This window comes from Tiliqua scincoides, chromosome 4 (genome assembly GCF_035046505.1).
Source record: "Tiliqua scincoides isolate rTilSci1 chromosome 4, rTilSci1.hap2, whole genome shotgun sequence".
Lineage (NCBI taxonomy): Eukaryota > Metazoa > Chordata > Lepidosauria > Squamata > Scincidae > Tiliqua > Tiliqua scincoides.
In genome coordinates this window covers 79,235,977-79,260,887 of record NC_089824.1, presented here as the reverse complement: position 1 = coordinate 79,260,887, position 24,911 = coordinate 79,235,977, and the positions used below count along the sequence as shown (strand labels likewise).

At 44.1% G+C, this 24,911-nt stretch overlaps 1 pseudogene; it reads right to left on the bottom strand.

Moving 5' to 3' along the window:
• Positions 1 to 4,969: 4,969 nt before the first annotated feature.
• Positions 4,970 to 5,089, bottom strand: LOC136650477 (5S ribosomal RNA; annotated as a pseudogene).
• Between the last annotated feature and the right edge of the window lie 19,822 nt (positions 5,090 to 24,911).

Below are 24,911 nucleotides of genomic sequence, written 5' to 3'. Positions count from 1 at the left end.
ATGCTGTGTTGTGTGCCTGCTCATCCAAGGTTCCATACAACTCTTTACCAGACAAAGGGTTGCAGCTCTAACAACCCTGGGGAAGGCCTCCCAGTGAGTTGACTCCCTTCCCTCTTGTGACTGAGGCTGCAACTGAGCATGAGCCACAGAGAAGCTGAACTAGCTCTTCCCCATTCACTGCTAAGTGCCAGCTTTGGATTTCAAAAATCTGGTACCTGGTTGGTTGGCAACCTTCTGTCTCGAAAGGCTATGGTATAGGCCTATAGCACTTGGTATTCCCAGGCGGTCTCCCATCCAAGTACTAACCAGGCCTGACCCTGCTTAGCTTCCAAGATCAGGGATGTGCAGGGTAACAGTTGCTGGTACCTGGAGGAGGCTGGTTATAGCTGAGTTTAGAACCACCCTGGACAGTGAATTTGACCACAGGCTCCATACTGCTGCTGTTATATTGTCATGCTGATGTTTCACTACTCCCTTTGCCTCTCTCCTTCTCCTCCATAGAGCAAGTGGAGGGTAGTCATGGAGGAGCCACACAATTACATCCTGTCAGTTGCCATGCAGCAGTATGTGCCCTGAGCTTAAGAAACTGGTGCCATGGTGCACATGGCTGGACACATGCACTATTTAGACATGCACATGAAATGACAATGATGCTGTTTTGGTCTGATATTTTTTAATGGAGTGTTTTGAGTAAGCAGGCCAAGTTTCTGACGTTTGCACATGCTGGCAGTTGGCCCAGAGATAAAATGAAAACAGAACTGTCACGTGTGATCTGATAACTTGGCTCACCTTTGTTATCCCCTGCGTAACACCCAGCCACACTGCAGTTGTGCAGTGGGGAGGAGGGCATAAGGCTGCAGTCCTATAACTCTTTCCTGGCAGTAACCCTCACTGAACACAACGAGACTGGCTTCTGAGTAGATAGGCTAGGATGGTATTGTCTCTCTTGTAAATGAGACCTGAGTCTAGCTTCATTTTTAAATAGGAGTGCTGCCGAGCTTAATTCACCTTGGTTTCAAAGGCATCCTTCCATTAATACTGAAAGAAATTCTGGTACCTTATTTGCATTCGGAGACTCAAAAAGGTCCATTTTCCTGTCTAGATGTTCAAAGCAGTATGCTGGTGGAGTCTGTCTTTGTAAAAGCAACACACCTGGGCAGGCTATGTTAGTGGTGAGAAGATGCACATTTGTGCCATCCCCTCTTGCACCAAGTCTACCTTTCAGAGCTCAACAAATGCCAAGAGAATTACCGCCCAATCCTATGCATGTCTACTCAGAAGTCAGTCCCATTTGAGTCGATGGGGCTTACTGCCAGGAAAATGTGGATAGGATTGGGCTGTCAGTAAGCAAAAGCAATCATTGTGACTATTTTATTCAGTAACAGTCCTGCTATACTTATGTCATATGACAAGGATACCTGTATTAATGTGTGGTTTGGAAACCCTCTGTTTTTTCAACCTGGATCAAGGGCTGCTATTTGCCAAGAAAGAAAATGCTCTCATTGGAGCCCAAGGCTCAGCTGGGATTTAAACATTCATGTGCTCAAAGTACAGAATAGGCTCAGCAACAGAACATCAGCAGAAGTGGAATAAGTGATGATCTAGAAAGTTGAGTAAAATTTTGTTGCATTCTCACCTAGTTTATCCAATAGTCAGAATTGATAGCGACGCAATGAGGTTTCTCTCACATCTCTAATTTTAAATGGCACCATCACAATCACCTTGTTCACTTCTTGCACACACCTGCACACCCACATCAGAGTTTCCATGGCAGTGACAACTGCATTTTGCACTCATCGCTAGTGTGATGTTTTACGTCTAGTAACAAAAAAACTTGGCATGCTTCTGGGCTAAGAAAAAAAAAATGCGGTTTAATCAGGTGTGGAATGCTGGCTTATTACTTTTGCCAGCAGCTTTGTTTTTACTTGGATTGCATAGTTTTGTAAGAATTCAAATGCCACTGCAATACTGCTGAAGAAGCTTTGAGATGTGTGGTTAACCATAACACTGTGTCTCCAGGGTACTGAATGAATGGCAGCAAACAAACGGCACTTTTCTCTCCTTGTTGCAAGGAATAATCAAGTAACTGCTGAATCCATTCTTCACTTTAAGAAAAAACAACAACAACCCTACTCTGGGCAGCATAGCCTGTGAGTAAAAAGCTTAGTGAGAACTTGGGAACAGCTACAGATTTAGCTTTTAGCTCATAACTCTCCTTTGAAGTCATAAGCACAGTTAAATCACACTTATTGGAATGACCTGGGAGGTACCTGATTTGTGAAAATGACCTGATTTGTGAAAATCAGAAATTCAGGTAAACTACAGTGTTGTCTATGTAGGGCTGAAGCAACAGTGAAGTATGTAGGGGAGATATTGACTATTAAGAATGTCAAGGGATGAAGCTAGCTGTGAACATAGTAGACCTACGATGTAGGATGACCCAAGGGGAGGAGCCATAGCATTGCTGAATTGCTGGCTCAAGGGGAGGAGCTATGGCATTGCTGAAAGTAGGGCTGGGAAAGACCTCTATCTGAAGCCAAGTGGATGATACTGAGATGGATGGACCAATGCTTTGATCCATCTCCATCCATAGGGTGGAGGAGAGTACACAGGCTCTCCTCCACCCTAATCTCTAACGGCCTTGAACAACTTCATATGTTCAAGGCCATTAGAGATTGGGGTTGAGGAGAACTGTCTTCTGGTCTACATATTCCATATCTATAAAGAGAAACAAGATATTGTTAAAGCTGTTAGCAGACCTGTGAAAAAACAACCCATTCACAGCAGAGCTGATATACATAAAGTCCTTTATATACATGCTATACAAGAACAGTAAGAGAAACAATGGATCATGGCTACTTTGGCAGGGAGACATAAAACAAGACAAGAAAAGAGGCTAATGAGAAGTTTAGTCAAAGCAGGAGAGAGCAATCCACAAATATTTAAATTAGGAACTGGTGACTGCACCCCCAACTGGTGGGGATGAACACGTTTGTAGCCACACTCACTGTTGTTTTACAGATCCAGCTTGTGTGCCATCATTCTTCCAACAAAAACTGCATTATCCAGCCCATGGTTAAGAAGCAAAGTTGGTAAACTAGAATCTAGTTACGGACCTGTGTCGCCCTGGGGTGTAGGTCTGCAATGCTGCCCCCCCTCACATCATGCCACCCTCCCCGGGATACTTACCTAGCGCATGGAGCCTCGCACAGTGTTTGGGAAGGCTCCAAAAGCCTTCTGAGGCTTCCGGAGTGGTCTTAAACAGTGCTTCTGGTTTCCCGAAAGCACTGCTCAAGAGCATTCCAGAATTTTTGGCGTGGTTCCAAACACATGCAGGGTTTTGCCTGCCTGTGGAATGGCTCTGGAAGGAAGGTGGAGGCGGTGCAGTGGGCAGAGGTGGCAGCGCAGTGGTGCACCCCCACAAGGGTTACTGGAGCAGCGCCTGGGGCTTCTCCCCCGACCCCTCAGGCTCACCACTGCTAGAATCATTACTCACTTCTTTAAGTGGACAGAAAAGTCAGTTTATCCAGTGTGCTGGTTAAAAAAACTGCCACCCACACCAAGATAATATTAAGGAGCTTATGCAAGAAACAAAATTTTAATCAGTCGCACACACAGAAGTGTGATGCTGCTGAGAATGGGGTGGGCAAGGTGTAAAAGTCTTTACTTTGTTTCCAGCTGTCTCATTTTCATTTCAAACTCTTTTCATATTTTGTTGTTATCATGAAAAACCACAAAATTCACCAACAACTTTCCCAAGTTATCTTTTGAGCCTTATTAACTCAAAAGTAGTATCACAACCTTTCATCTATACCATTTTTATAAGAAACTTGTGATTAATCCCTTTCATCTACACATTCCACTCATTAACTCCAAGCAAAACTTAATCTTCCCAGAACATTTCCACTAGCTAACTAACCATTCTCTCTGCTTAATCCCATCTAAGATATGGGGAACAAATAAATTGTTTTAGCAGAAATGTACCTTGATCTGGTTTTTTCCTAACAGGAAGAAACTTTGCTTGCAATCCCATAACACTTTGCTGGGAGTACGCAACAATGAGCCTTATTTCTGAGTAGACATGTATGAGATTGTGCTGTTTGGTAGGTAAAAAGGTGAATAATTAAACAAGGGGACTAGGACAGAGATGAATCAAAGCCAAAAGTCAGTAGAGAAGTGACTTCCGCCTGCTTCACTTCAGGTTCCAGGACCTGACCATAGGAATCTTAGACTGGATACAGAACCCTTTATGTCTGGATTTGGTTATAGCTGCTGTCCTGCACTGACAATAATTTCTTAATTAAATGTGTGCTGGTGTGTGTATGCAGAAATCTTTCTGCATATCCTGACTTGTGACTTTGGCACTTAGGATCTGATATGAAGGATGCTGCAGGTTTAGCCAACATTTTACAGTCATGCAAATCTTACCTGCCCAATGTAGGACCCCATTTGACTATGAATGCAATCTTTTCTCTTTGCCCTCTAGAAGCTTTTATGCCATAAGTACACCACACCTAGCTGACTCCTCTGTACAAACTGTTATCTTCTCAGTGGGGTTGGGTGAACTGGCATAGATTAAAGAAGAAGATATCCCAACAATTTAACTGTCCCAACCATTGCTCATAACTTGAATGAAGCTATTATGAGAAGTTTAAACATGTAGGCATTGCTTGTTGAATAACAAAGGAATGGGGTTCAACTTGCTCAGTAGGAATTGCTTTATTCATACATTTACTTATTCACATATTTATGATCCATTTTTCTGTCATCCATGGTGGCTAACATAAATAAAATGTGCCTAAGAACAGTCTAAAGCTGTCTAAAATATCTGCAGTTCTCACAGAGATATGAGCCAATTCTTGGGATCTTTTCTGTGTGTCTCGTGCTATAATGTGGCAAGAAATTGAATTCTGTGTGGGAATCTATGGTTGTTGGTTGGCAACCTTCAGTCTCGAAAGACTATGGTATAAGCCTACAGTACCCGGTATTCCCAGACGGTCTCCCATCCAAGTACTAACCAGGCCTGACCCTGCTTAGCTTCTGAGATCAAATGAGATCAGGCATGTACAGGGTAACAGTTGCTGTTTGGGAGTCTAAACAGATTGTGATAGATGCAGTTCTTTCTCAGTGCTCCCCTCATTGTGAAACAAAATAATCAGGCTGCAGTTTTGAACCTTGGACACTGTGACCAATTCGATCCACAGTCCACTTAGTTTTTTTCATAATGACTTGCATATACGGGACAAAGCGAACAGCTCCCAATTGTCAATGGTAGTTCTTTTGCTTAACTTTTCGACAGACACTTCATTTTATTTGAGATCATTTTCACATCTCAAATCTTGTTTGTCTTTCCTTTTTGAATTTTTCTGTGCCAAATTGCTTCATTTCTTTGCTTTCTTAAACATATAGCTATGATTAGTAATTGAACATATCTAATTTTTGCATGTCCTTACTGAGAACTCCACTTGCTGCTAATTTTGAATTTGATCTGTAGTTCATGGTTAATATTTTTTCCATGATTTCCTGGATATTTCTGCAGCATGGTGACGGATGCCTGTGGCTTCCATCCAGTCTGACACATTTCACAGTTTTCTCCATTGCTAGAATGGTGGTTCATTTTCTAGCTGGTTTGTTGTCCTGGTTCCTGGGTTGTCCCAAATGCATCCAATTTCTTTAGTCACAACAGAACACAAAAATCTAAACACAAATTTAGATTCATGATCCATATGATTATTTCTTTCACCTTGAAGTCAAGAAGGATTTGTTTTTTTTTTTTTTGTAGTGGAATTTAGTCAAGCAAAACTAATTACATTCTGATATATACATTTTAATCTGTTGAACAAGGACATAGTAATGAGTCTATGATCTAGATGCATATGTGCTGAAGGAACCACAAAACCAGAACAGTCATATTTGGCTCTAAATGTCAACCTGTGCTGAACATGGTTGTGTGAATTTATAATAGAGTTATGCAGGGCATTAGTGTTCAAGCAGGTTCACTCACATATGCGTGAACTCAATAACTTTAAAAATAAACCCACAAGGAAGGCATGTTTTGTCTCCATATTGTAGATAGGAGAAGAATGCTGAGAGAGAGTGCTTGCCTAAGGCCACCTAAGGAGGTCATGGCGGAGGGGCTTACAATTTCTTGGGCCCTGAGTTGCACTAGTGCTCTTCTGTTTTAATCCTGTTCAAAGTATTGCATTATATTGTTTTCAGAAGTATTTCTCTCTCTCTCTCTCTCTCTCAAATGAGCCTAATAGATTACCTACCAAAGTAGGTACCAAAATAGTACCAAAATAGGTAGGCCAGCTGCGGACCTCCGCAGCCCCATGCCTGGGACAAAGATCTGTGATGGCGCACCCCCCGGGCTAGCACCTCCCTGCCTGCACAGATATCCACCTCCCCTCACTCACCAGAGGCTCACGGAGCCTCACGTGACCACAGCCCACACCAGAGAAACCTCTGAGGTTCCCCAGTGCTATAAACTGTGCTTCCTGCAAACCGTTTCCACCCCCATCAGGAGCCTCAGAGAAGTCTATGGTAGGCACGCAACTGGAGTAGGCTCCACATTGTCAGGGCTAGCTAGCATCCAGTGTGGAGCTTATATTGTGGAGGCTTGGCTTGACATTCCAGAAGTTTAGGGGTGACATGATGACATTGTAACGTCATTGCATCACTACCAACTGCTTCTAGATTGCCCCAATTTGGAGCCAATCGGTGTCAAAGGAGGGCGGCAGGAGCAATTGCAGCGTGTGGCGAAACATCTGAGCATGGAGCTCTGCTTACCAAACTGGGCCTCATTGCCAACAATGTGGCAAGGAATGAAGACTTGGGCAGCGATGGTGCCTCACCCCTGGGCCATGTCATGTCGTCCCTTGGAACACCACACTCAGGGTGGCCCACACCATCCACATTGGCCTCATGGTGCCTCTGCTTACTGTGTGAGTTAGTCCTTCCCCCCTTCAATTAAATAGCAGTCAAAACAGATTAGATTTCTTCTGAATAATTATTCATCACCAACAGCAAAAGTGGTTTAACTTAAAATACTTCTAGCGCATAAGTATGCTCCAGTATGAATTATTTATAAGATGCAAGATTAGGCAGAAGTACTAGTGGGAAAATACCCACAATCCATGATCCCACGCCAGCATGCGGTTATAGAAGACTTATGAAATTTAATGACGGCACACATCACTCAGCTGCAGAACCAGCAATAGAAATTCTCCTTGGGTGGACCATATTGGGCTGGTATGTGTGCCCTTGTTCAAGTGTGTTCAAGTGGCATGATGGCAATCATCCATTCACAATGATTTTGGAGCCCTCTGTAGCAACTGGCCTATGGCAAAAGAAGGCTGGTGTGGAGACCATCTTCAACTAATCCTGGAAACTCTGAACAACATGAACTCACACAAATGATCACATCTGAATGTCTGAAACTAAGCAATAAACTCGACATTTAAATTGCTGAGCCTGCTATCCAAAAACATGCATTTATGCCTAATAGTCATCGGTGTGAATGGGGCTTGCATATAAATAAATGCAGTAATTAGCACTCGGTTCAGTATAATGGCTGATTTAGAGCTGATTTTTCTGATATGTGTTACATTTTCAGCATCCACCCTTGTCAGCCATACTAAAAATGTAGTAGTAGTAGTAGTAAACAGGTATTTATATTTATATACCACCTTTCTTGGTCTTTATTCAAGACTTTATTCAAGGCGGTTTACATAGGCAGGCTTTATTTAAATCCCTTATTAAATCGGGATTTTTACAATTTGAAAGAAGGTTCTTTCTTTCAAGAACCACTACATTCAGGTGTTTCATTCTGATCTGGCTTCACATTCTGGCCTCCATCCTCCCATGCTCAGAGCAGATGGAATAGCTCGGCTTCAGCTTGTCAGCTGCTTCAAGGTCGCACGGTGCTGGTGGCCTCGAACTGGCGACCTTGTGGATGTTATCTTCAGGCAGACGAAGGCTCTACCCTCTAGACCAGACCTCCTGCCCCTTCAGGAGGCAATGTGTAGCCCCTTCAAATACTGGTGTAGGAGATTATTGAAAAGCAGGTTATGCATCTTTAAAATAGATAAATAAAATGGAAGTTTAATAAGGGTACGTTTTTCAGGAAGTTTCTGATTAGCTCCAGCTTCCTACAGCATATACCCACAGAAGCAAAATTAGGGTTTGGCCTGAGGGACACCTGCTCTGGGTGCTACACCAAGAGGGATGCATGAATGCCCCTCAGGATCTGCCCTTGTTACAGAGAAGGCGCTGGTGGCTTTGTGCCCCCCTCCCATTCCTTAACCTTCAAAGGGGATCCTCCAAAGGAGAAGTAACAGGTGAATGCCGCAGAGAATGCTCCTTCCTCTGGAGAGAACCTGGAAGTGACATCATGATGTCACATGACATCGTGGCATCACTTTCCCAGATGCCAGGGCAGTGTGTTACACCTCAGAATACCCACGTATGGAATTTAACATGTTTTGACAACTGTTTCTTGCTAACAATGCCCTGGAAAAATCCCGTGCATAAACTTAGACTGGTGAAAAAGAAAAATCAAGTAAAAGCATCATATATTTAGATGGTGTTCAGTTTCTATTTTATCTAGATCTGGGACAGTTCAGGCTCCCCCAAAAATCTCACTGGTCCAATCACTCACACAGACTTTTGCCTCAAAATTGAAATTATTTCCCCAATTTTTTCACATTACCTAAGGACTTCTGGGCTTGCCTGTTAAAGGGGCAATTCACAATATTGGTGACTGGATGAAGCCATTCTTGTAATAAGGATGTTGCTTAACCTCAAATGTTTACAGTCCTGTTCTAAAAACAATCAAACAAACTACAGGTTGAGTCTCAGAACTCACCTGGATGGCAAAAATTGCATTAAAGTAAATCCATTTTAAAAACAATGACCCTTTGCTAGGCGATTTTAAAACAGCCTTTCTGACTTTTGTCATGTAAAACAGAGGCATTAGGCAGACAATCCATCAATCAGTCTATCCAGGTGCTTAGAAAGGCTTCACTCCAAGCCAGCTACCCCTCCCTTTACCAGTGCAAAGTGATTATCTTTCTTTCATGTGCTCAGGGGGAAGGGAGGGGTCACTGCCTTGGAGTGAAGCTTGCTATTAACCAGACTGTTTTCCTTGAATTTAAAGGACCCTTCTCATAGTATTGAGATAGAAAAATCTGTGGATAATTGGGTTATACCTGTAATCGATTGCATGACTGTCTCTCTACAACAATAAGAAAAGCAGTTTTTTAAATTGTGATTGTAAAGGGATGAATTTTTTCCCCTTCTCCAGGGATCAGCACATTCCCTCTCATTTGCAGTGGCCATTCATGTTGAGTCAAATCTGTGTATTAAAAAATCTGTGTATAACAAGGTTGGACCTGCATATGAATTAAGAACTCTGAAAACCTGCATGATATTGTGCTTTTTTGTTTTTGTACTTTGGAAGACTATCATGGCTTCCATGATTTATCTGAAACAAGGTTTATCCAAGGTTTACCTGAATCCAAGGTTTATCTGAAACAAAGCTAAGAATGATTTTTTAAAAATATATATATCATGAGATTTATTCACACACACATGAGATTTATTCACACACTGTCATACTCCTTCCCTGCATATCATATTATCATCCTCCAGAATGGAAGGAGGTGACCTTTACCTTAGACTATTTTAACCTGTAAAATGCAGATGAGTACTTGTAGAAACAGAGCAAAATTATAAGTGAGTTGATCTATAGGCAAGATATAAAAAAATGAGACAGACTGGCAGGCACTGCTGAAGACAGATTAAAAGAATACAACACAATTATGAAGAAAGGAGTGGTGGGACATGCACACACACAAATTCTAACAGGGCTGAGTGAATAATGATGGGGTAAAATCAAGTTTTCCTGCTGTCGCTAGTGAACCCAGCTGCCATTGCTGCCAACAGAACCAAACCAAGCTTTCATTTTAGCTGAAAACTTTGGTATTGGCACTTTTTGCTTAATGCACACAGAGGTATACATACAATTCTGGCAATGTTTGGAAAGTCCTGATATTAAAGCTTAAAATGTTAATGGAAAAGGTTTTCATTGTTCGGAGTTATAATTCCTTCCCAGGTTCTTGATTATAATGATTATTCAGGTTTTTATTGTTGTTGTTCATGAAAAAGAAGAGCTGGATGGGAACATCTCTTGTCATGACTGCTTAATCCAAGAAACATGGATATATTTCATGTATTTTCTCAGTTGCTGAGTCACTCTTTTGCGACTCTAAAGGTCTTGAGTCGAGTCACCCTCTTTAAAAACTCAGCCATGCAAAAAACGGGGCTGTTACCGGGGTGCGTGCGTGTGTGTGTGTGTGTGTGTCAGAGTTCTCCTTTAATAACCCCCTGATGTCCCATCCCATCTGTAAACAAGGCAGGAGGGGGTGGAAGGGTCTGTGTGAGACCGAGGAAGGAAGCGGCAAGAGGGAGGAGGGTCACATGCAGCAACTGCAAGGCTGCCAGACATCCTAATCCTAGACAAGCAAGACAATGTAATCTTTGCAGTTTTACTGAGAAGTAGTCCCACTTCAGCCAGTCATTCAATGAGGTCTTCTCTCAAGTAACAACGGAGCCATACCATGCAGTGGAAAGCATGATCGCTATGAACTGCCTCCCCTCCCTGCTTCCCTGCCTCCTTGCCCTCCCTGCTTCCCTGTCTCCTCCCCCTCCCTGGGCTTCTCTAGCCAATGGTAAAGCAAGAACCTCCTTGGGCTCCTCTTCCTGCCCTACCTCACCTAAAGAAAATATCAAACCTCTCATCCTGCGTCCAGTGATCATGGGTTCCTTCCTTCCTATCAGAGATGGGGAAAAGAGCTCACTCCCGCCTCCCATTCCATGCAAAAGGAAAACTTCCTGCCCTGCCTCCTGGCTGGAACTTCCCTGCTGCTTGCCCAGTCTGAATGATGGCTCCATGCGGTTTTTCACACTGCAAAAACAGTAAGCAAGCACACACAGACACAGACTTGAGTCTGCATGTGTGGGGACAAGTGCCAAGTCAGGGGGCCCCTGAGTCATGTGTTTTTCCAACTCTCCCATGCGCGTGACTCATGGGTTCATGAATCAGTGAAAAACATCCATTTTTGCAACTTGAGTTCCCAGACCTGAAGAAACCCATACCCACTTGGCTTGTAGGCTGGTACAATCTGTAGTTTCCACCCTGACCAAGAAGCCTACTTCATCAATAGTGTGTAGGAAAGGGAACACAATGAAACCTTTAAGGGCATCATTGGGCTTGAAGTGATTGGATATGGTGATCCAGAGTATTACCCCAAAATACTCTGCCATAATCCCAGCCATAAACTGCTGGGAGAAATTTGCAATCCTTGCTGCCTGTGATCTGCTATTCAAACCAATGTTTAACTGCTCCGATAAGGTAACATCATGACTGTAAAGTTTATATTGCAAGCTGTTAGGATTACATAGAAAAACCAAGATGCACACCAAAAACCATAACATGTAGTTCCCAAATTATGTGGTAGTTAAGAATGGGCTGATTCAGAAGACACCAACCCTTCTTTGCTTGTTTGTGGGATAAGCACACTGTGAATATACACACCCCACCCACTTCCTGTAACACTGAGGATTTTGTTTGCTAAATGAAGTGTCTTAAATGTAATAAAGGTACAGTTAGAAGCACATGTAGAGGCTCAGATGAACCGCCCCATCACATAACTAAGCCAGAAAGACCTGGCGGACTGGGAAGTGAGAGGAACGTATGCATTTGTAGCACACATCCAGCACAGATGTGCAAAGGGGGACCTGATTGTTAAGTATCACCTGATCTTGCCAAGTGCTATCATTGCACTGCATAGTACCACTTCCCCATTCCCTCCCTGACTTTTTTGCATTTTTTTTTTTTTGCTTGTTGTAAACATCTTGAAAAGATTCTGTTATGAAATTGTTGAGTTGAAAATACTTGTTGCAACTGACAGTCTCATATAATGCTTCCTGGCAGTTGATGTCAATCTCAGCAAAGGTGTCCTGATTCCAAAACCGCATGCGTCTGATGTCATACGAACGAAATCAACACGTCTTCTCAGTTCTGACTCGGCCGCAATCATTTATTTCCCAGACTTGCCAGTCAGCATTTAGCAAACAGAAAATATGTTCTAGTGCAACCACTCTGATGACCGTAGTAACGGTGCTGACAGGTATGTCAGTTTTGGAAGATCTCATTTTGTTGCACCTGATATTTGTTACAAACCTTATATCAAAGTTAAGCATAACTGCATGCTTGTATCTGGGTCTCTGCTTACACCTGCTGTGTGAAAGTTCTGTAGTAAATTCTAGGTGGATTCTTGCTTTACAAAGTACATATCACTCATGTAGAGTGTAGGATGTGCGTGTCCAAAATTTGGGTACATGTTTCGCTTTGGAAAAGGGGCTACTGCTTCTGAGGGACAAACTAGATTAGTTTTTTTTCCAACCAGTGGTACGTGTACCTCCAGTGGTATTGAGGTGGTGTCTGGTGGTACTTGTGGAAAACCCTGGCATCTGCTGCCCAGCAGCAAGACCAGTAATGTGATAAACACCGGTAGGAAGCTTAGATTGGTGGGCTCCAAAGCATGTTTTTCACACACTCTAAAATGCCCTCCTGTCCACCCTGAGCCTCTTACTGTATTTGTCACGTGACATCTGGCCTCTCAACCCAGAAGTAGCTGACAATGATGTCATCACCAGTTACATCCGTTGATACTTCCAATAGCTGGATAGTGCAAAGGGGTATGATGGGATAAATATTGAGAAATGCTGAACTAGATGGTATGCCTTTTGTGTGACTGGCCCCTGTGTGCTTGATTTTTCAAATATAAAAAGAACCCAATCTGGATGCGACAAAGGGCGAGGGAGATTTTAATCTTTTGTTATTGTCCCCATGGGCCTTATTTGGATTGCCACCACCCCCCATCCAGCTGTTATGGCCCATTGGGGCTAATGGGAACTCTTATTCCCGATTACAGCAGCCCCATGCAGGGTGGTGATCCAAGTTGGGATCAGGGAGTGGAAAGGGTAAAAGACACTCCTCCCACACCATGGTTCCGATCTGGATTGGGGCCTCATGGAACTGCTATTTGAATTTGAAAAATCAAGCATACAGGCTCCAGTCACAATATGATATCGTCTAAGCTTGGCCTTGAGTTTCTGTAAGAGATATGTGCCTGATGCTATGTGCTCATTCTCTTCTATCCTGATAGGGTGCATGCATAGTTTGCAACTGGGTGCTGTGTAATTTTTTTAAGGCTCTTGGCCTTCTGCATGTAGGTAAATTTCCTTATGCCACAGATTATACTGGGTTTTGCTAAATGAAGTATCTTAAATGTAATATAAGTACTGCATGTGCAGAGGTTCAGATGAAAAATGGCAGTAGCATAGCTAATGAACATGTAGCCCAGTGCAGAGCTCAAAATGATGCTCCGGAAGTGATGTCACACTTTTTAAAAAGTGTTAAAAAGTATTAATTGGGGGGAAACCTACCTCCTCTCCCCAGCAGCTCACCAGCCACTTGATCTACCACCTTCCCGCAGCCAGTGGCATAGCTAAGGCATCTATCTTCTACTTGGGATCAAAGAAGATTTTGTAGCCCCCCCTCCATTGAAAAAGTCAAATTTAATTAATTAAATAAAGAAAAAGTTTGCCCCTTATTGGTTAGAGACACTTTGCTGGAGTGAAAAGGGATGGTTATTCTCTCCTTCTAATATAAGAGGAGCACCACTTGAAAAAGTACCTCTTTATTAGTTAGCGGGAGCAGTTGTATTATGATACATGGAAATGAGAGCTGACTCATATTAACACATTATTGGTTCCATGCTGTATCATAATATCTCATTGGCTCTCAGGATACTCCTCAGCGGGAGGGGGGTCGGGGGCTTCTTGAAGTGGGGGATTCAATTATTAGAAACAGAGAGGGGGGTTTGGATGTGAGGACCGCATGGTGACTTGCCTGCCTGGTGCGAAGGTTGCGGACATTGCTTCTCGTCTAGACAGGCTAGTAGACAGTGCTGGGGGAGAGGTAGCGGCTGTGGTGCATGTCGGCACCAATGACGTGGGCAAGTGTAGCTGGGAGGTCCTGGAGGCCAAATTTAGGCAGGAAGCTGAAAGCCAGGACCTCAAAGGTAGCGTTCTCTGAAGTGCTACCTGTTCCACGCGCAGGGCCAGCTAGGCAGGCGGAGATCAGGGGTCTCAATGCGTGGATGAGACGGTGGTGTAGGGAGGAGGGGTTTAGATTCGTTAGGCACTGGGGAACGTTTTGGGACAAGCGGGGCCTGTACAAGAGGGACGGGCTCCATTTGAACCAGAATGGAACCAGACTGCTGGTGCATAACATTAAAAAGGTGGCAGAGCAGCTTTTAAACTGATCCCTGGGGGAAGGCCGACAGGAGCCGAGGGGCATCCGGTTCGGGAGTCCTCATCCCTATGGGATGAGGATGGGGAGGTTAGAGAACAACAAGATAAAGGCAGAGTAGGAGAAGAAATTGGGAAAGGTAGCGTGATGGGATGTGATAGACGGTTTGGCACACTGAGAGGATGCGGGGACAAAGGAGCGAATAAGCAGCCCATCCTAGGGCATTCCATGTACAAATGCTTTTATGTGAATGCCTGAAGTCTACAAGCAAAGGTGGGAGAACTGGAATGTCTGGTGACAAGGGAAAACATTGACATAGTGGGCATAACGGAAACCTGGTGGAATGTGAAGAATCAGTGGGATACCGCAATCCCGGGCTATAAACTCTACAGGAGGGACAGGCAGGGGCATGTTGGAGGTGGGGTGGCCCTTTATGTTAAGGAAGGGATAGAATCCAGCAAAGTAGAGATTGAAGGTGGGTCCGACTCCACCGTAGAATCTCTGTGGGTTAAATTACCAGGCTTGTGCAGCGATGTAATACTGGGGGTGTGCTATCGTCCTCCAGACCAGAAATCGGATGGGGACCTTGAAATGAGGAAACAGATCAGGGAGGTGACAAGGAGGGACAGGGTTGTAATCATGGGGGACTTCAATTATCCTCATATTGACTGGGTCAATTTGTGTTCTGGTCACAATAAGGAAACCGGATTTCTTGACGTGCTAAATGACTGTGGCTTAGATCAGCTAGTCACGGAGCCCACCAGAGGACAGGTGACTCTGGATTTAATTTTGTGCGGTATGCAGGACCTGGTTAGAGATGTAAATTAAATGAGCCATTGGGGAACAGTGATCATGCTGCGATCTGTTTTGACATGCACGTTGGGGGAAGAATACCAGGCAAATCTCTAACAAAAACCCTTGACTTCCGACGGGTGGACTTCCCCCAAATGAGGAGGCTGGTTAGAAGGAGGTTGAAAGGGAGGGTAAAAAGAGTCCAATCTCTCCAGAGTGCATGGAGGTTGCTTAAAACAACAGTAATAGAGGCCCAGCAGAGGTGTATACTGCAAAGAAAGAAGGGTTTCACTAAATCCAGGAGGGTGCCCGCATGGCTAACCAGCCAAGGTAGAGAGGCTGTGAAGGGCAAGGAAGCTTCCTTCCGTAAATGGAAGTCTTTCCCTAATGAGGAGAATAAAAAGGAACATAAACTGTGGCAAAAGAAATGTAAGAAGGTGATACTGGAGGCCAAGCGAGACTATGAGGAACGCATGGCCAGCAACATTAAGGGGAATAATAAAAGCTTCTTCAAATATGTTAGAAGCAGGAAACCCGCCAGAGAAGCAGTTGGCCCTCTGTATGGTGAGGGAGGGAAAGGGGAGATAAAAGGAGACTTAGAGATGGCAGAGAAATTAAATGAGTTCTTTGCATCTGTCTTCACGGCAGAAGACCTCAGGCAGATACCGCTGCCCGAATGGCCCCTCCTGACCGAGGAGTTAAGTCAGATAGAGGTTAAAAGAGAAGATGTTTCAGACCTCATTGATAAATTAAAGATCAATAAGTCACCGGGCCCTGATGGCATCCACCCAAGAGTTATTAAGGAATTGAAGAATGAAGTTGCTGATCTCTTGACTAAGGTATGCAACTTGTCCCTCAAAACGGCCATGGTGCCAGAAGATTGGAGGATAGCAAATGTCATGCCTATTTTTAAAAAGGGAAAGAGGGGGGACCGAGGAAACTATAGGCCGGTCAGCCTAACATCCATACCGGGTAAGATGGTGGAATGCCTCATCAAAGATAGGATCTCAAAACACATAGATGAACAGGCCTTGCTGAGGGAGAGTCAGCATGGCTTCTGTAAGGGTAAGTCTTGCCTCCCGAACCTTATAGAATTCTTTGAAAAGGTCAACAGGCATGTGGATGTGGGAGAACCCGTGGACATTATATATCTGGACTTTCAGAAGGCATTTGACACGGTCCCTCACCAAAGGCTACTGAAAAGACTCCACAGTCAGGGAATTAGAGAACAGGTCCTCTCCTGGATTGAGAACTGGTTGGAGGCCAGGAAGCAGAGAGTGGGTGTCAATGGGCAATTTTCACAATGGAGAGAGGTGAAAAGCGGTGTGCCCCAAGGATCTGTCCTGGGACCGGTGCTTTTCAACCTCTTCATAAATGACCTGGAGACAGGGTTGAGCAGTGAAGTGGCTAAGTTTGCAGACGACACCAAACTTTTCCGAGTGGTGAAGACCAGAAGTGATTGTGAGGAGCTCCAGAAGGATCTCTCCAGACTGGCAGAATGGGCAGCAAAATGGCAGATGCGCTTCAATGTCAGTAAGTGTAAAGTCACGAACATTGGGGCAAAAAATCAAAACTTTAGATATAGGCTGATGGGTTCTGAGCTGTCTGTGACAGATCAGGAGAGAGATCTTGGGGTGGTGGTGGACAGGTCGATGAAAGTGTCGACCCAATGTGCGGCGGCAGTGCAGAAGGCCAATTCTATGCTTGGGATCATTAGGAAGGGTATTGAGAACAAAACGGCTAGTATTATAATGCCGTTGTACAAATCAATGGTAAGGCCACACCTGGAGTATTGTGTCCAGTTCTGGTCACCGCATCTCAAAAAAGACATAGTGGAAATGGAAAAGGTGCAAAAGAGAGCGAATAAGATGATTACGGGGCTGGGGCACCTTCCTTATGAGGAAAGGCTATGGCATTTGGGCCTCTTCAGCCTAGAAAAGAGGCACCTGAGGGGGGACATGATTGAGACATACAAAATTATGCAGGGGATGGACAGAGTGGATAGGGAGAAGCTCTTTACACTCTCACATAATACCAGAACCAGGGGACATCCACTAAAATTGAGTGTTGGGCGGGTTAGGGCAGACAAAAGAAAATATTTCTTTACTCAGTCTGTGGTTGGTCTGTGGAACTCCTTGCCACAGGATGTGGTGCTGGCGTCTACCCTAGACGCCTTTAAAAGGGGATTGGACAAGTTTCTGGAGGAAAAATCCATTATGGGGTACAAGCCATGATGTGTATGTGCAACCTCCTGATTTTAGAAATGGGTTATGTCAGAATGCCAGATGCAAGGGAGGGCACCAGGATGAGGTCTCTTGTTATCTGGTGTGCTCCCTGGGGCATTTGGTGGGCCGCTGTGAGATACAGGAAGCTGGACTAGATGGGCCTATGGCCTGATCCAGTGGGGCTGTTCTTATGTTCTTATGTTATGTTCTTATGCTCTCAGAACAATCAGTCTCATAGGTCAGTTTTGAGTTAAATCCACTTTTTGTTCCTTAAGGCAGTTGTGTTTTTGTTTTCTGGTTAATTGGCCATAACGTTTGATAGAATACAGATATTCCAATGTGGTTTGTTTCATTGCATTCTGCATTAAATTACCTTTCCAATGATATATAACATTATGGTGTTATTTGTATATACCAAACCTTTCACAATTTTGGCCACTAGGGTCAAGCTCAGCTTGTTGCCCCCCTAAAGTTTGTTGCCTGGTGTGACTGCTACCCCCTGCACCTCCTTAGCTACGCCACTGATACATGGAGAGGTTCAGAGTGGGAAGGTGGGCCCTGCCTTGCCCTCTCTTTGCAGCTAATTGTTAAAATTGCCAATAGGTTTCTGGTCTGGATGGATTAGGAAAGACTGCGTAGCAGCAGCAAACATAGCCATGTGGTACCTCCACTGCCAGAAGCAACTTGCAGGTCCACCTGTGTGGATGGTGGCCAGGCTGGCTGACCTGTAGCAACAGCAGCTTGTGGTGCCTGCCCATTTTTCCCCTCCCCATCAAGGAACACAGCCCTTATCACCACTGGACCATGCTGCCTTGCAGTTTAACCTCTCCTCTTCCATTTGCATCCCCACATTGCTACACATCCTCCTCTTATTCTTGTCTGTTGCAATTAATCTCTGGAAGGAGAGAAGGCTAAGTGACTACCAGATGTGTTTAATCTGTCTTCGGCTTCATTCGTATGTTTTCTGTGGACTGCCGTTTGAAATTGATTATGCGTCTTTTAATTAAGCCAGTATTCCTTGTGCTCAGTCATGGTTTCTTTGGCAAAAATGGTTTGCTAGCCAGCTAGCAAAACAAACATGCCTAAACCTTTCCATTTTTGAACAAGGGAAGGAAGAGTTGCAGACCAATGAAGGCCTGAACAGGGTTGGGCTGACAGACAGCTGGTATGAGCAAGAGAGAGATGGAGGAGAAAGACTCAAGCTTGCTAAGATCAATTCCAAACTGAGCTGGTGGGGGAGGTAGATTTGGTTAGCTGGGCTGCTGGCAGGGCCTCTGAGAGTTGGCTTTAGGCCCAGGGCAAGATGCCCAATTGGGCCCCCCTTCCTAAATTTTTCTGCAAACCACGTTACCACATTTTTTGAACAAACTTTTAGTTGACAGTTTTAACTTAGCTTGAGCAAGACTGAAATGAAATGAAAACATTGATCAGAATGGGATAATTTCCTTACTTTGAGTAGTGCTACTGCATTTCTTTTCTTCTATCTTAGCAAAGTCTTCCTCATTTGCTTTTGCCTTCCAATAATAATGCATGGAAATCCAAGAATTGGCTTTCACTATCTCCATCATTACTATATGATGATTTTGAAACAAAGCCCAGATGAAATAAACTTGCCTAGTCTTAAAAAAAAAAAAGTTTCTCTTTTCTCTATTGTGCTTCAGACTTATATTTGTACTCCATATTGTTAATTGCACCTTAAACAATGCCAAAACACATGCAGACTTGATTCAATGCCATGTGTTCAGACCACTAGAACAGGGTTGCCCAAACCCCGGCCCTGGTGCCACTTGTGGCCCTCGAGGTCACTCAGTATGGCCCTCAGGGAGCCCCCAGTCTCCAATGAGCCTCTGGCCCTCCAGAGATTTGTTGGAGCCCACACTGGCCAACACAACTGCTCTCAGCGTGAGGGCAACTGTTTGACCTCTCGCATTAGCTGTAGGATGAGGGCTCCCTCCACTGCTTTTTGTTTCACGTCTGTGATGCAGTAGCAGCAGCAAAGGAAAGGCCAGCCTTGCTTTGTGCAAGGCCTTTTATAGGCCTTGAGCTATTGCAAGACCTTCATTCCTTCATATAAGTTCATCTTTAATATATTCATTTATGTAAACTTATGTAAATTTATTCAAATTTTAAATGTAAATTAATTCCTTTTTTCCCCTGGCCCCGAAACAATGTCAGAGAGAAAATGTGGCCCTCCTGCCAAAAACTTTGGACACCCCTGCACTAGAAGAACTAGAAGAAGAGGTGCAGCTGACTATTGGGCCTAGGAATTCTGTGAACTACTATTGGAAACTGGTAGTTCTGGTCTGAAGGTGTAGGTTTCACTTTCCCATGTTTGAATTGTACTAATACACGTTTTTGCTTATGGGGAAGACGTGGGTTGCATTTCCACTACAGCTTTAATCCACTTTCAGTGCACTTCTAATCCCCCAATGTTTTCTGGAGGGATTGTGGTTTGTTAAGGAGTCTGAGAGCTCTTAGAGCTAACTTAATAAACTATCAATCTCCAGAATGCATTGGGGTAATAGAAGTGCATTGAAAGTGGCTTAAAGCTGTAGTGGAAACACAGCCCTGGATAGGCTGAGACTGAGGTACCCACATTTATTTTGTAATAAATTTGTTTTGTATTGTATAATTTGTTTTGTCATGACCTGGCCCCCCTGGCAGCTCAGGCCCCAGGGATTTTGCTTGTTCTGCCCCCCCCCCCCGCCTCGCTGCTGGGTGATGGGGCATGAAAGCAGGGGAGACTGAATTTATATCTTCATGTTGAAAATTTACCAGTACAGTGTTTAAAAGCTTGGATGTTGCAGAAATGTGGCTGATCGCTTACAGTATAATAATGAGGAACCCTTTAATTGAAAAAGGATTGAATGAAAATGCCTGTAAAAGTCTGGTTTAAATTTAAACTTTTGTTTTACTACAACTTTTTTCTTTTCTTTTCCAGAGGGGAAAAAGCGACACTACAGCAGCCCATTGGATTGCAGTCCAACTCCAATTCCAATTGAAATTCCTCTTGTGAACAACAGCAATCTTAAAACAAGAATGCATTTCCTGCTAGTTTTATTGTCCTACTGTTCCATATCATGGAACTTGCGTATTATGTGTTTGCTCTCCAGTAGTCATGAAATATTCCTATTCATACCAATTAAGTGGATATGTTACTTGCAGGGCACGTGGTGGCTGTGGAGGAACCCAGCCATGGTGGCAGCAAAGGAATAAACATCCTGTGCTCTGGATTCAGTTCAAGTTCCTCCTGTATGTACTCTTTAACACAGAAAAAAACAGGCATGCACTTGCACATAGCTTAAAGTAGTAGTAGTAGTAATAACAATAACAATAATACAGGTATTTATATACCACTTTTCTGGGTCATCAGATTTCTCCTCAGCCTTTAATTCAAGGCCGTTTACATAGGCAGGCTGTTCTAAATCCCCGTAGGGATTTTTACAATTGAAGACAGTTCTATCTTTCAAGAACCACAACATTTCAGATGGATCTTTCTGATCTGGTATCACATTCTGGCCTCCAGTTTCCTCCCACGCAAGCTGACAAGCAGCTCCTTCATCTCTCACATGGAGGGCAGCCAAGACGCTTCTTCACTCACGCCAAGAGCAGGTGGAATGGCTCGGCTCGGCTTGTCAGCTGCTTCAATGTCTCGCCATTCAAGGTACCGGTGGCCTCGAACCGGCAACCTTCGGATGTTATCTTCAGGCAAACAGAGGCTCTACCCTCTAGACCAGACCTCCTTCCCTGTAACATGTAGTTTGGCCCTGTGAGGGTCAATCCTTGTGTTACGTTAATTTTATTCATATCATTGGTCTCCACCCAGTGGCGTCACTAGGGTTTGCATCACCCGATACGGGAGGGGGTATCACCCCTATTATGGACCTCCTCCTGTGGAGGTGGGGCAGTGCCCTGGGCAGTGGGCATGGTGATGTACCATCACCCTGCCCCCACTGGTTTTTTGGCTATAACTTTTGATAGGATAGAGATATTTCAATGCAGCTTGGTTCATTGCATTCTGTATGAAACCACACATTGATCGATATACATCGTAATAATATTATTCAAAAATACCAAGATTTAAAATTTTTTGGCCAGTAATGGTGTCACCCCCCTGTGCATGTCACCTGGTGTGGCCCGCACCCCCCACACTCCCCTAGCAACAACACTGTCTCCACCTCATGGGTCACATGATATTCTTCTAGGTTGCATGAATGATACCATTACTGGTTTTAAAGAGGGGAGAGGGAGCGTGAGCCAGACAGTGGAGGTGGAAGAGGCTAGAAAAAGACAGATACAATTGAAGATCAAAAGTGGATCTCATTTTTCAGGATGGGGTTTAGGATCCCAGATCTTTTCAGCCCTTTGAGGTTGAAGAGCTAATGTCTTACATGGTTCAGGACAAAGGAAATGTAAGCAACCTGTCTTTAGAGCGCAAGCCTATGCCTTTCTACTCAGACGTAAGGTCCATTTTCTTCAAAGGGGCTTACTCTGAGGAAAGTCTGCATAAGATTGCATAAGATTACCTTTTAAACAACTAAGGATCTTGAAATAAGGAGGCCAGTCTCTGTAGACAGCTACTGGAGTTTGTCTCAAGTCAGAATGAAGCAAGACATGTACTGCAAAGAGCTGTGATTACGATCACACTTCCAAGCTTGACATTTCCAATCTTGTGTGCCATGTTGGATTATTAACCCCTTCTGTCTTCAGTAGCTTCTCACCAATGTCATTTGCTGATGCTTTTAATAGTAATTTTGTGCAGTGTGCTTTGTAAGTATGGGCAGTTGCCAAGCACAGGATACGTGTGATAAAAAATCTCAACTAAATAAACGTATGGAATTTCATTTTACTTCAGTCCACTTTAATTTGAACCTGATGGTTAAGTGTGATTGCTGAAAGCATTCTGTCATCTAAAATCTTGTTCATTCTGGACTCATTTTGACCTAAGAACCCTTCATATTGTGCTTCAGCTGAATCTGTTGTGGCTGGAGAGTTTGGGAAATGGTGTTACCACTAGTTACCAGCCACTAGTGAACAACTCAGACCTGTGCCAGTTCAATTGATAGGGCAGGCCCAAATTGACGAGAGAAGCCAGATCAGGCCCAGGAAAGGGGTTGGCATTCAGCACGTGCCGCTGTTGCCAATTCCACCTCCTCCCAGGCCTGATCCACCCTCCTTTCCACACCATCACTGCCCTGTTCAGTCCACCCCTCCTTCATTTCTCACACTCCCCCCTCCCTGTTCAACCCCTTCTGCACCTCCCTCCAACCCACTACATGGGCTTACCTGGTCTGGTGGGTATCTGTGGGTCCACTAGCACTCAGGAGGCCACTCCGGCCTCCCCGCCACTCAGCCTGCCAGCTCAATGCCAGTTATGCTTGTGGGGAAGTGGGATAGAATTGGGCCATAAGCCAACAACCAGCAGCAAGTCTACGTCCCAGGCTACTCAGTGGCATTCTGAGCGTGCCTCAGAGAAACTTCCAGCATCTAGGCCTTAACGACTGGGTATGAATGCTGCTACACCCCACTCACTTCCTTTTTTCAGGATATACATATATTTAGGGAATGTGGGAGGACTGCCTAATGCAAGGGGGTGCAGCACCACTGTTATTAATTACAAGCAGGGTCCCAATTCCGGCTTGTCAATTTCTGAACTAGGGGACACTCAGGTTCTGAATGGTTGAAATATCATTGGTTGTTTATACTTTGTGCCATTTGGTGGTGACATCCAAGGTGGCTTAAGCTAAAGTCTTCACAGAAGAGGTGGGTTTTCATGTCAGCTTTGAAAGACAAGAGAGAAACATTACAACACTTCTGGGACACAGTTTTGAACACAAGGAAGAACAAGGAAAATTGGCAAGGCCCTAAGATAGCAAGAGACTTTTGGATCACTGAGGGTGGTAGAGCTGGAGGACTGAAGATTGTGAAGGAAAGATGTATTATTATTTTATTATTTTATTAATTTATACCTTTTTGCCCAAAGGGCACACAAGGCAGCTTACAAACAATTTAAAATACATTAAAAACAATTATTAAAACAATTTACAATAATTAAAAATCTAAAAAACAAACAAAACCCTGTGGATTCTCATATAAAAAAACAAGAAGCAAGAATGCCAGCCAGCCTGTCAACACTTAAAAGCTTTTTGAAATAAAAAGATCTTCAGTCCACGCCGAAATGTTAGCAACGAGGGAGCAGTTCTCAATTCTAAGGGGAGGGTATTCCACAGTTTGGGGGCCACCACCGAGAAGGCCCTCTTCCTGGCCACCGCCCCTCTCACATCTATTAATGGCGGCCCCCCCAGATGATCTAAGAGCACGGGCAGGATTGTAGGGAAGGCGGCGGTCTCTCAAATACCCTGGACCCAAGCCGTAAAGGGTATCAGTATATGGGAGCAGAAAGATGACAGGGGTGTGGTGTGCGTGTGTGGTGATGTGACCATTATAGTGTTGCCCTTAGGATCTTGTGTTATTATTACACCACAGTACCATCTTATCCTTGTTACTTTCAGTTTCTAGTTAATGTTCCCTTTTCTAGTAATAAAGCATCATGTTCCTAGGCCTGCAATAAAAGTGAGTGAGAGTTCATTTATACAAGAAAAGGGACCCTATACAGAAAAATTGGAGGTGAAAAGAGAGGTGAGACCCTGGAGAAAGGTAGACCAGGGCTGTCTTCCTGTTACTTTCTCAATCCACTTTGAAAAGATCATCCAAATTCTTCACCCCCAAAACAGATTGGTATAGTGTCACTGATGAATTGGGCTGTGTGCTTTCATCTTTAAGTGGTAGGTGTTGCCATCTGTGTAGCAAACAGGTTCCTCAGAGCTAAGTGATGAGCAGGAATTAGCCTTTGAGGTCCAAACAACATACAGAACACAGACATACAGAACAATTCCCTCCTCTTTGGGCAAAGCTGTATTTCCAACCAGTGTTCCCTGCAAGCCGCATGGCCGTGGGCTCCACGGGGCTCGGCGACCCAGATGATCAGCAATGGCATGTGATATCATTGCCAACATCTGGGGACAGTGTCGCAACACAGTCACAATGCTGTGCGCCAGCAGACTCCTTCGAGGGAATATAGCATGCAACCTTATGGGGGAAAAGGTGCTTGGGGGCTGTTTTGGGATAAAGAAACAGTGGACAGGGAAATGGGTATACAGCTCCTCTCAATCTGCCACTTCACTCCTGATTATACCCCGTAGAGGTGGCTTTTCCTCTTCAAACAGAGCTGTTGCTCTACCCATATTGCACATCTAGTTTCATATATGAGAAGCAAAATGAATGGGTTTGTACTAGTAGAGACACATAATTGTTACCAAAAAGGCTGCTTTGTTTAGGGGAATTAGTATATTAGCCTTTTGGAAACTTTTTTTGGGACCATAGGCTGGATTAACAAGACAGCGTAGAGCAAAGAGATCCCTTGTCTAGCTTAAAGAGGAGACTGGGAGGAAGGTAACTTTCAATCAAAGGATTATATTTTTATTGCAAAAACACACAAAGGTAACATAATACAC